Consider the following 10,992-nt stretch of genomic DNA (forward strand, 5'->3'; position numbering starts at 1 on the left):
AGGGGTTCAAGACCAGCCTGGCCACCATGGTGAAACCCCATCTCTACTAAAAATACATAAGGTAGCTGGGTGTGATGGTGGGCGCCTGTAACCCCAGCTACTCAGGAGACTGAGGCAGGAGAATCGCTTGAACCCGGGAGGCAGAAGTTGCAGTGAGCAGAGATTGGGCCATTGCACTCCCAGCCTGGGCGACAAGAGTGAAACTCTGTCTCAGAAAAAAAAAAGCATTTTAGGCAGGCAGAACAAGGCTATGGGAGGCTATAGGGTAAGAGGAAGCAGGTGGGGTGTAAGGGAGTCAGAGAAGGCTAGCAGGCTAGTAGGAAGGTGAAAGAAAGTACAATGGAAAATTCATTTGTGGCTTCATGCTGCAGAAACTCATGCACTGCCTCGTTCTAGTCTATGTTAAGCAGTTTTGACTTTATCTTAAGTGCAATGGGAATCCATTAGAGGGTTCTGTGGGTGCTTGTGTGTAGTGGAGGTGGAGAGGACATAATCATATTTATTTTGGAAAATGCCACTTTAGCTGCAGCATGAAGAATGAAGTGGGGTAAGTGAGAATACAGATAATATTTTAAAAGCTATCATTTGTGTAGGACTCACTAAGCACTGTTGAAAGGGATTTTATACATATTGTCACTGAATCTTTGCAACAGCCCTGTAAGGTAGCTCCTGTTATTGTCCCTGCTTAACCTATGAGGAAATTGAAGCTCTGAGAAGTGAGGAGACTTGCTGAAGAATACACAGCTGGAATGTGGGAGAGCCAAGATTCTATCCCAGGAGGCCGTTCCAATATTCTAGGTTAGAGGTGGTGGTGTCTGGGACCAGGTTTGTGGTGATAGAGAGAAGTGAATAAAGAGATGTTTACCAGGTAAACTTTATAGCAATTCATAGTAATTTGGACATGGGGCAGGGGTAGAGAAAAATTCTAAGGAAAGTGTCTAGATTTCTGGTTCGCATAACTAGGTGGCTTTGAGCTAGGGGACATTGAGAAACAATAAAAGGAACTTGCAAGAGACAGAGAAGGAGTAGCCAGAGAGGCAATAGGCAAAGCAGGAGATTCTATCATGGAAATCTGGGGCCACGATGGGGAGATGATTCAATAAGAAGTGACGGTGCGCAACAGCATCAACTGCTGCTAAGGATTTTCTGTTCAACTTGATTACTCCAAGTTCTGTTGCATTTGCTGTGGGTAATAATTCTCAGAGGATCAGCCCAATTTGCCACATTCTCCAGGGTGCCAAAGTCAAGTTGTCCCTTCATTTGGATGTCTAGAGCTGTTTGCCTTTTTTGATGAAATTTCCATCAGGTGCTGCCTATTTCATAGCCTCATTGCTTTTCTTCCTCCATAGAGGGACTAACTTGCTTGCCACCCACACACAGATTCAACCCCACCTGCATCTCTGGACCAATCCTGACTTTAGGCAGTTCCAGCCTAGCTGTCTGGGTTTTAGTATTGGGTTATCATTGTTGTTCTGATCTTGTTTCACCATTTCTGACAACTGGGCTTCTTGCCTTCTTCCATGTGTCTGAGACCTCGTCTCTGCCAGGTAAAATAATGGCTATGAAAATGCTTTGGAAATAATGGAACTTAATAAATGTAAAGCATCTAGCACAGAGGATAACTTCTTCCCTTCCCTTCCCTTCCCTCCCATCCCCTCCCATCTCCTCCCCTCCCCTTACCTCCCCTCTTCTTCCCTTCCCTCCACTCCTCTCCCCTACCCTCCCCTTCCCTTTTCTTTTCTTTTCTTTTCTTTCGTATAGGGTCTCATTCTGTTACCCAGGCTGGAGTGTGGTAGTGTCATCATAGCTCACTGCAGCTTTAACCTCCCAGGCTCAAGCAATCCACCCAGCTTAGCCTCCTAAGTAGCTGAGACTACAGGCATGCACCATCATGCCCAGCTAATTTTTAAAAAAAATTTTATAGAGACAGCATCCTACTCTGTGGCCCAGGCTGGTCTCAAACTCCTGGGCTCGAGCAATCCTCTTGCTTTGTTCTCCCAAAGTGCTGGGATTACAGGTGTGAGCCACCATGCCTGACCTTTCTTTCTAAGAGATGGGGTCATGCTGTGTTGCCCAGGCTGGCCTTGAACTCCTGGGCTCAAGCGAGACCCTTCCTCCTCAGCCTTCCCAGTAGTTGGGACTACAGGAGTGCACCACCTTGCTGAGTTTAGATTTTCAATAAATAGTAGTTGTTCCTACTTGGACAATAGCTTTGTTACTGAAGGTCAACTAAACCAAGTCACTCAAGTAGAGTTGAGGTATCTTTTCATGGAGAGACATATATCTTTCCTTCATAGATTCTTCTTGATCTGTTCTTGAGAGGGAACCACTCTTTCAGATTTGTCACTTAGGCTAGTCTGCACCTCTTCCCAACCTGATACAGAGTGGAATATTTGGAAAGAGCATGGAGTCTGGAGTCAGATCTAGCTTTAAATCCTGACTGTGTGATCTTATGCAAGATACTTAACTTTTTAGAGATTCTAGTTTCTTCATCTGTAAAATTTTGAGTACTGCCTACCCCTTGGAGGATTGAATTAAGAAAAATATATAAAGGCAGCTGGTAAAGCATTGGTATTCACTAAATAAGAGTGTCTCTTCCTTTTTCCATATGCCACATCCTAGCTGTTCTAAGGTTATCAGACTTCTGGAGCAGTTTCTCATTTTACTATCATAGAGAGGCCTCATAGCTTACCCAATGGCGCACTCTTCTATTTATTCTATTCTGGTGCATGGTAATATCCCATATTAACCGTCAAACCAGCAGGATTGTGTATGAATAATTATTTTTTATTAGCTTAGTATTGATAACTTACTGTGTGCGAGGCACCACAGGAAATATTAATCACCCTCATGCCTGACTCTTCTCATTGGGCTGACCTACCTACTATTCCCTTCACGACATCCTTGCTTGTCTATAAAGCCAGCCCCAATAGCTAGCAGGCATTGCAGACAATCATGGTGGCTTTTTTGCCCCTAATTAGTCTTGATTTGATTTCGATTGATCTTATCTCCTTGGTTCCCTCCTTTGGCAGCGTACTCTGACTAAGATCATTTCTACTTCTGACTTCTCCTGGATTTAATTTTTCTCCTAATGTTCCCCCTTTGTGTATTTGGCTGACTGGCATGGTTTATAGATTAGCTTCAGCCTGGGAGTTTTCTGTTGGCTCAGGTGAGAGTACTTCCAGCTCCATGGGCTCCTCAAACTTTCTCAAGCCTGAATTCCATCTGGCTGACCCAGGCATGGTGGCCCCAGGGTGAGGAAGGGGTGACAATTGGAGAGTACTAACCATTAAGAGTTATGTGAAATGGGCCGGGTGCAGTGGTGCACGCCTGTAATCTCAGTACTTTGGGAGGCCAAGGCGGGTGGATCACAAGGTTAGGAATTCGAGACCAGTCTGGCCAACCCCATCTCTACTAAAAATACAAAAAATTAGCTGGGTGTGGTGGTATGTGCCTGTAATCCCAGCTACTCCGGAGGCTAAGGCAGGAGAATCTCGTGAACCTGGGAGGTGGAGGTTGCAGTGAGCTGAGATCTCGTGCCATTGCACTCCAGCCCTGGCAACAGTGGGAGATTCCGTCTCAAAAACAAAAACAAACAAACAAACAAACAAAAGAGTTGTGTGAAATGGTTTGCTGCCCTCAGGGAGTTCACAATCCTTTGGGGGAAGATAAAGACATTAACACTAACAAACAAAAAAACAAAACAAAATGTATGTTAAAGTATCAAATCCAAATTAATGTTAAAATTGTCGTCTAGTGTATAAAAATATACATTAGCTAAAAATGTGTCTTTCATAGGTGTCTGATTTACAGACTAGGCACTCTTGGACAAATCTGGTTTAATATTATATATACATGTATTTAAAATGATTTTATGAATCACATTTGAAAATCTTGTTTTGTAGTTCATTTTTCTGCTAAGATCATAATTTTAGAATATGTGATTCCCATGTGAAGAAAGTCCCTTTGTGATAGAATTAAAGTGAGACTTATTATGAAATATATCATGTTTGTATTGTTTATGGTATTTATTTCTCAGCTTTGTTCTAGAAGGTGTAGCTGAATCCACACTCAAATATGGGTGTACTTGGTTCTAGGAAAATATGATATTCAGGAATCTGATTCCGCAGAATGGATAAGTGAGATTGTTCATTTCACAATTGGATCATTCATTTTTACCTTTTCCCCTTTTCATCTACTGCCATAATCTGTGCAAGCTGGCACAGGCCAGTGCAGAAGGGGTAGAATATGAAAAAAGAACAAAACAATTAAAATAACTAATGGTCCGTATACTGGCTCCCAGTTCCCAAGGATAAGGAAAGGGAAAGGGAGTGGTGCTTGGTGAGAAAGCTCTCTAAACAGCTAAAGAGTGTTGTAAATTCTAGCCTTTAGGAATATCCACGTAGTATGGAGTTGGATAGATAGTTGCTGTTGGTAAGTTGAAACAGCACCAGTTCATGGGGGAAGGGGAGCATCCGGGCTCCAGTCAAGTAAAAGCTGGACTTCCAGGCAGGAATTGAACCTCAAATTGAGGAACTGGAGTGAAAATCAAGAATCCAGGCCAGGTGCAGTGGCTCATACTTGTAATCCCAGTGCTTTGGTAGGCCAAGGCAGGAAGAATACTAGAGGTCAGGACCAGTGTAGGCAACTTAGCGAGACCCCTGTGTCTCAAAAAAAAAAAAAAAAAAAAAAAAAGGCCAAGTGTGCTGGTACATGCCTGTAGTCCCAGTTACTTGAGCAGATGAGGTGGGAGGATTACTTGAGCTCAGGAGTCTGAGGCAAGGCTGTGGTGAGCTATGGTCATGCCACTGCATTCCAGCCTGGACCATAAAGCCAGTCCTTGACTTTAAAAAGAAAAACAATAAAGAGTCCAAAGTCCAAAGCAGTATACTCAGGCTTCACTTCAGGTCTTCCAGTTTGAGAAGGGCAAGACTTACCTGATCACTAATGTCCCAGGTCTGAAGCCTAGAGTAGCTGAATCTATCATTTATTGGGTTGTTTGCCTTTGTTCAGATTCCTCAACAACTAGCAGGACTGAGCTACAGGTGGAAAGACATTAATGCATGAAGCCCCATGGGGCTTCTATATATAAAAATTATATTTATGTACTACTTTCCAGGAACATCTCTATTGCTCAAGAAATATTTGTTGGTGATTTGTTGTTCTGATAGTTTATTTTATGTGTCAGCTTGGCTAGGCCTTGGCACCGAGATATTTGGTTCAACATTATTCTAGATGTTGCTGTGTAGGTATTTTAAAAAATGAGATTAACATTTAAATAAGTAGATTTTGAGTAAAGTAGATTATCTTTCACAATGTGAGTGGGTCTCATTCAATCCATAGACCCAAAGTGAAGCATGAACATACTTACTCCAAATTATCCTTCGAAGCCCAAGTAGGTTTGCTCAGTCTAAAGAAGCAGTCTCCTGCTTTGGGATCCTGATTTTCATTCCAGTTCCTCAATTTGAGGTTCAATCCTTCGCTGAACTCCAGCTTACATGACCTGACCTGCAGACCTTACTAAAGCAAAGATTGACTACCACCCCCACCCCCCAAGATGGAGGGACTCTGCCAGCAGACTGCCTTCCACAGGAGCTTCAATAGCAACCCTTTCTTGGGTCTCCATTTATATGTATACATATAAATATGTATACATATTTACACACACACACACACACACACACACACACACACACATATATTTCCCCTATCGGTTGCATTTCTCTGGAGAACCCTGACTAATACGGTTGTATAATATAAAGTTTACCTGAATTCCACTCCACTGAAGGGCATCACTTGTTTGTGTTGTGTTCCTTCCAAACTATTCCATTAATAGTCTCTACCTCCCCACAATCTGCTTCTATAAGAATAACAGAAGAAAGTAGCAGAGCTGGGAAACTTCATATGGAGTACATAAAAAAAAAATCTACTTTAAAAATCTGCTTGCTTTTGATATCAAAATTTGACCATATTTCTCCTTGTAATTCTATCAAAAAAGAAAACTTGAGCATATTCACAAAAATGGGTGGAAAAGTTTTCACTTGACAATGAAATGCTGAACTCTGAAGGATATTTAAAAACATTGTGGACATACTTGAACTGATTTCAGTTGTGAAAATTCTTTCACATGACCAGGAGGGGAATACATGGATACATAAATGCAAGTGGTGATCTCTTATGATTGGCCAAGCCTTACTTCTGGCACTGCATGCAGCATAATGTTATGTAGTTGCTTTGCATTATGATTTCTATCAGGACATACGTTATTTAATTTGTTAGCCTAATACAGATTAATATTAAAGTTCCTGTGTGGTCTTTGTATTAAAATGTTTTTGTGTCCATCATATCACCAATGTAGTTATAAGCTTGAAAAATGGATTAGTATGAGGTAACCTAAAATATGAGCAACTCTACTGTGAATTTAGGTCAGATACTCTCTTAGTAACTAAACTGCTAAATATTGAAACTCCTTTTTCCCTGTAGGCATTTAAATCTTAGTTTTGGTTGGACAGCTTCCTGGTGGCTGAAAGCTAATGACTATGGACATTCCTAAAGCTATTTTCTCAAGTTTCCTGTGTTTTTCTTTTCTTTAACTTCTCATTTACTCTTTCCAGCTGTTTGTATTTGATCAGTTGTTTCCTAAATGTTCAATTTCCTTTAACATGTTTGGTAGAAAATTTGGATTTCTTGATTAGAGAATATTGCATTTATAAAAGTTAATGTTTTATTACGTGTGAAATTAAAGTTATGCATTACAACCTAATTTTGTTTTCACCATAGTATATTGATAATGTTCTTATATGGAATACATTTATAGCCAGCACCTAGAATCATGCTTGAGGAGGGACTTAATAAATACTTCTTTAGTTACTTAATAAAATCCAGTAGCAAACATGCTATGCAGAAGTTGTTCTCTTTCAACAAATGCCATCATGTCGTCCCCATTTTGCCCCATTCACTACTTCAAAAACCATAAAAATATAGTTTTTCTGATTTAGCTCTCAAGTAAAAAATATAAATTCTGAAACAATACATGAAAAGTAAATAATAATAGTTATGTAGTAGGGTCATTCTAGGTGGATAGGACAGAAATTTTTAACTAGATAACTAGTCAGTTAACTAGATAACTAGTTAACTGATTTTTTTTTTCACTGTGAAAAGGCTTTAATGGTGGTGTCTGTATAGCATGGGATGTGGACAGGGAAAACAGCAAGTGCACAAACAGTGAGACAGGCCACAGGACAGGCTGGGAGTGAATAAAGAGTTCACACCGATTCCCTGCTTTCCCCAGTGAATGGAGGCCCTAGGCCACCTCCTCCTTGGCCACCTCCTCAAACTCTCCCTTCTCCTTGGCTGTGGCATCCTGGTACTGCTGGTATTCAGACACCAGGCCATTCATATTGCTCTCAGTCTTGGTGAGCTCCACCTCTTCCATGTCCTTGCCCACGTACCAGTGCAGGAAGGCCTGGTGCCAGAACATGGCCATGAACTGTTCCAAGATGTACTTGAACAGCTCCTGGATGGCCTGGCTGTTGCCCATGAAGGTGGCAGACATTTTTAGCCCCTGGTGCGGGATGTTACAGACAGCCCTTTTCACATTGTTGGGCATCCACTCAATAAAGTAGCTGCTGTTCTTGTTTTGGACATTAAGCATTTGCTTGTCCACCTCCCTCATGGACATGCGGCCCCTGAACACAGCAGCCACCATCAAGTAGCAGCCATGGTGGGGGTCACAGGCAGCCATCATGTTCTTGGCGGCAAACATCTGCTGGGTGAGCTCAGGCACTATCAGTGCCTGGTACTGCTGGCTGCCCTGGCTGGTCAGTGGGGCAAAGCCGGGCATGAAGAAGTGCAAGCTGGGGAACGGGACCGTGTTCACAGCCAGCTTCCACAGGTCAGCATTGAGCTGGCCTGGGAAGTGCAGGCAGGTAGTGACCCCACTCATGGTGGCAGACACCAGGTGGCTGGAATTACAGTAGGTAGGCGTGGTCAGGTTTAGGGTTCTGAAGCAGATGTCATAAGAGCTTCATTATCAGTGAAGTAGGTCTTGTATGTGTTTTCCACAAGCTGGTGGACTGAGATGGTGGTGTCTGACACCTTGGGTGAGGGCACCACACTGAACGTGTTCATGATCCTGTCTGGGTACTCCTCCCAGATCTTGCTGATGAGAAGGGTACCCATCCTAGACCCAGTCCTCCCATGCAGGGAGTGGGTCAACTGGAAACCCTGCAAGCAGGTCACAGATCTCAGCCTCCTCCCTCACAACATCCAGCACTGACTCTACCAGCTCCATGCCTTCTGTGTAGTGCCCCTTGGCCCAGTTGTTCCCAGCACCACTCTGACCGAAGATGAAATTGTCTGGCCAGAAGATCTGCCCAAAGGTCCTGGAGCGCACGGAGTCCATGGTGCCAGGCTCCAGATCCACGAGCACTGCACGGAGCATGTATTTGTCCCTAGTGGCCTTGTTGTAGTACACGTTGATGCATTCCAGCTGCAGGTCGCTGTCCCCGTGGTAGGTGCCCGTGGGGTCGATGGCGTGCTCATCACTGATCACCTCTCAGAACTGGTTGCGTACTGTCTGGCTTGCAGTTGCACAATCTCCCTCATGATGGCGGCAGCGGGGGCAGCGGGGACACAGGTGGAAGTAGAGAGACAGCAGTGCAGGAGCAGGCGCACAGAGTCCTCTAGTTAACTGATTTTTAACTAGATAGGAGAAATTTTTAACTAGATATCATCTTATAATTTTTTTAGATTGAAATTTGTGAAACTATTAATTATTTCAAAATTGAATTAAAGAAACAGAGTCCCAGCACTTTGGGAGGCCAAGGCAGTCATAACACCTGAGGTTGGGAGTTTGAGACCAGCCTGACCAACACAGAGAAACCCCATCTCTACTAAACAACAACAACAAAAAATTAGCTGGTCATGGTGGCAGGCACCTGTAATCTCAGCTACTCAGGAGGCTGAGGCAGGAGAATCAGTTGAACCCAGGAGGTGGAGGTTACGGTGAGCCAAGATTGCACCATCGCACTCCAGCCTGGGCAACAAGATCGAAACTCAGTTTCAAAAAAAATTAAAAAGAAATTACATAAAAGATAGATTTACAAGACCCTTCCTAGAAATAGCCACTAAACTAATACAGATGCATCCTTTTGAAATAAAGTTTATGTATAGTAATTGTATTTGGATACCGAACAGTGAGAACACATGGACACAGGGAGGGGAGCATCACACACTGGGATCTGTTGGGGGGAAATAGGGGAGGGACAGCGGGGGGTGGGGAGTTGGGGAGAGATAGCATGGGGAGAAATGCCAGATATAGGTGAAGGGGAGGAAGGCAGCAAATCACACTGCCACGTATGCACCTATGCAACAATCTTGCATGTTCTTCACATGTACCCCAAAACCTAAAATGCAATAAAAAAATTCATAAATTAGCAATGGTTTGAAAAATTGTATTGCTGATGTTTTGGTATATCATTTTACAGGCTTACTTCTGTAGCTGGGCTTATTCATATGCCTGGTAATAGTTGGCTGGCTATCAGCAGGGGTGGTGGAGGTAACTGGGCTAAGTGTTACTCATAGTCCAACAGGCTAGTTTGAGCTTCTTCATAGAGTTGGTGCGTTCCACTAGCAGTGAGGGAGAGCAAGCTCCAATGCCTAAGTGCTTTTCAAGCCTCTGCTTATGATGTGTTTAGTCATGTCACATTGGGCAAAGCAAGTTACAGAGTCACTGTGGGAGGCCAAGCTCAGCGTCTGTGTTAAGGGACTGACTACATAAAGGCAATGGATACAGAGAGGTACCATTCAATGGGAACATTATTATAACAGTAATTGCTATAATTTCTAAAAATTTGCATTGTTTTCTCAAAACACTGATAACAAACTCAACTTGTAACTGGTCAATTCTGTAAACAAATGAAAACTAGTGATAAGTATAACTATTGTTGTACTCAGACTTAAGGTTCCAGCATCACTTAGTCATTTAAAATACTAAGACAGATCATATCATTGCCTTGCTCCAAATCTTTCTATGGTTTCTTTTTTTTCTTTTTCTTTTTTTTTTTTTTTTTGAGATAGAGTCTTTGGTCTGTTGCCTAGGCTGGAATGTAGTTGTGCAATATCCACTTACTGCAGCCTCCACCTCCCGAGTTCAAATGATGCTGCTGCCTCAGCCTCCCGAGTAGTTGGGATTACAGGCGAGCACCACCATGCCTGGCTATTTTTTGTGTTTTTAGTAGAGACGGGGTTTCACCATGTTGCCCAGGCTGATCTCTAACTCCTGGCCTCAAGTGATCTGCCTGCCTCGGCCTCTTAAATTGCCAGGACTACAGGTGTGAAACACCACACTCAACCTTTCTATAGTTTCTTACTGCAATTAGAATAACGTCAAAATCTTCTGATATGGTCCACAGATCCTAAATGATTTTGTTTGGATCGACCTTTATGACATGATGCTCTACCTCTCTGCCCATAATTTATCATTCTTCAGCTATAATAGCTGTTTTTTATTCTTTCAATGCATTGAATTCATTCCCACCTCAGGGCTTTTCATTTGCCCTTCCTTCTCTGGAATGATTTTCCCTTGGATCTTTGCTTGGATGACTTCCTCTCAACATTCAGGGCTTAGTGTAAATTTTACTTCTTAAAAGCAGTTTTTCCTGACCACCCCTTCAGAATTAGTTTCTCCCATCCCAGACCACTCACTATGTATACTACCCACTTACTATGAACTATTTCCTTGTTTTATTTTGTATGACAGTTATCACTACCTGAAATTATCATGTTATAGTATTTCTTGATTATTATCTTTCCCTACTAGGATATAAGCTTTTTAAAGGCATAACTTTGTCTCTTCTGCACCATCTACAATACGTAGTTGGTACTCAATAAATATTTACAGAATTCACTGATTAAGTAACTCAAGGCCTGGCATACTGAGTCTTGATCCAGAGATTTTTCACCTATAAGATGAAGAGGTTGGATCATCTT

The 10,992-nt window shown here is 42.5% G+C and overlaps 1 pseudogene; it reads right to left on the reverse strand.

The window, feature by feature from the left end:
* Positions 1-7,303: 7,303 nt before the first annotated feature.
* Positions 7,304-8,607, reverse strand: LOC105733576 (tubulin beta-4B chain-like; annotated as a pseudogene).
* Between the last annotated feature and the right edge of the window lie 2,385 nt (positions 8,608-10,992).

This window comes from Aotus nancymaae, unplaced genomic scaffold (genome assembly GCF_030222135.1).
Source record: "Aotus nancymaae isolate 86718 unplaced genomic scaffold, 86718_ANA_hifiasm-v0.15.2.pri h1tg000004l, whole genome shotgun sequence".
NCBI lineage: Eukaryota > Metazoa > Chordata > Mammalia > Primates > Aotidae > Aotus > Aotus nancymaae.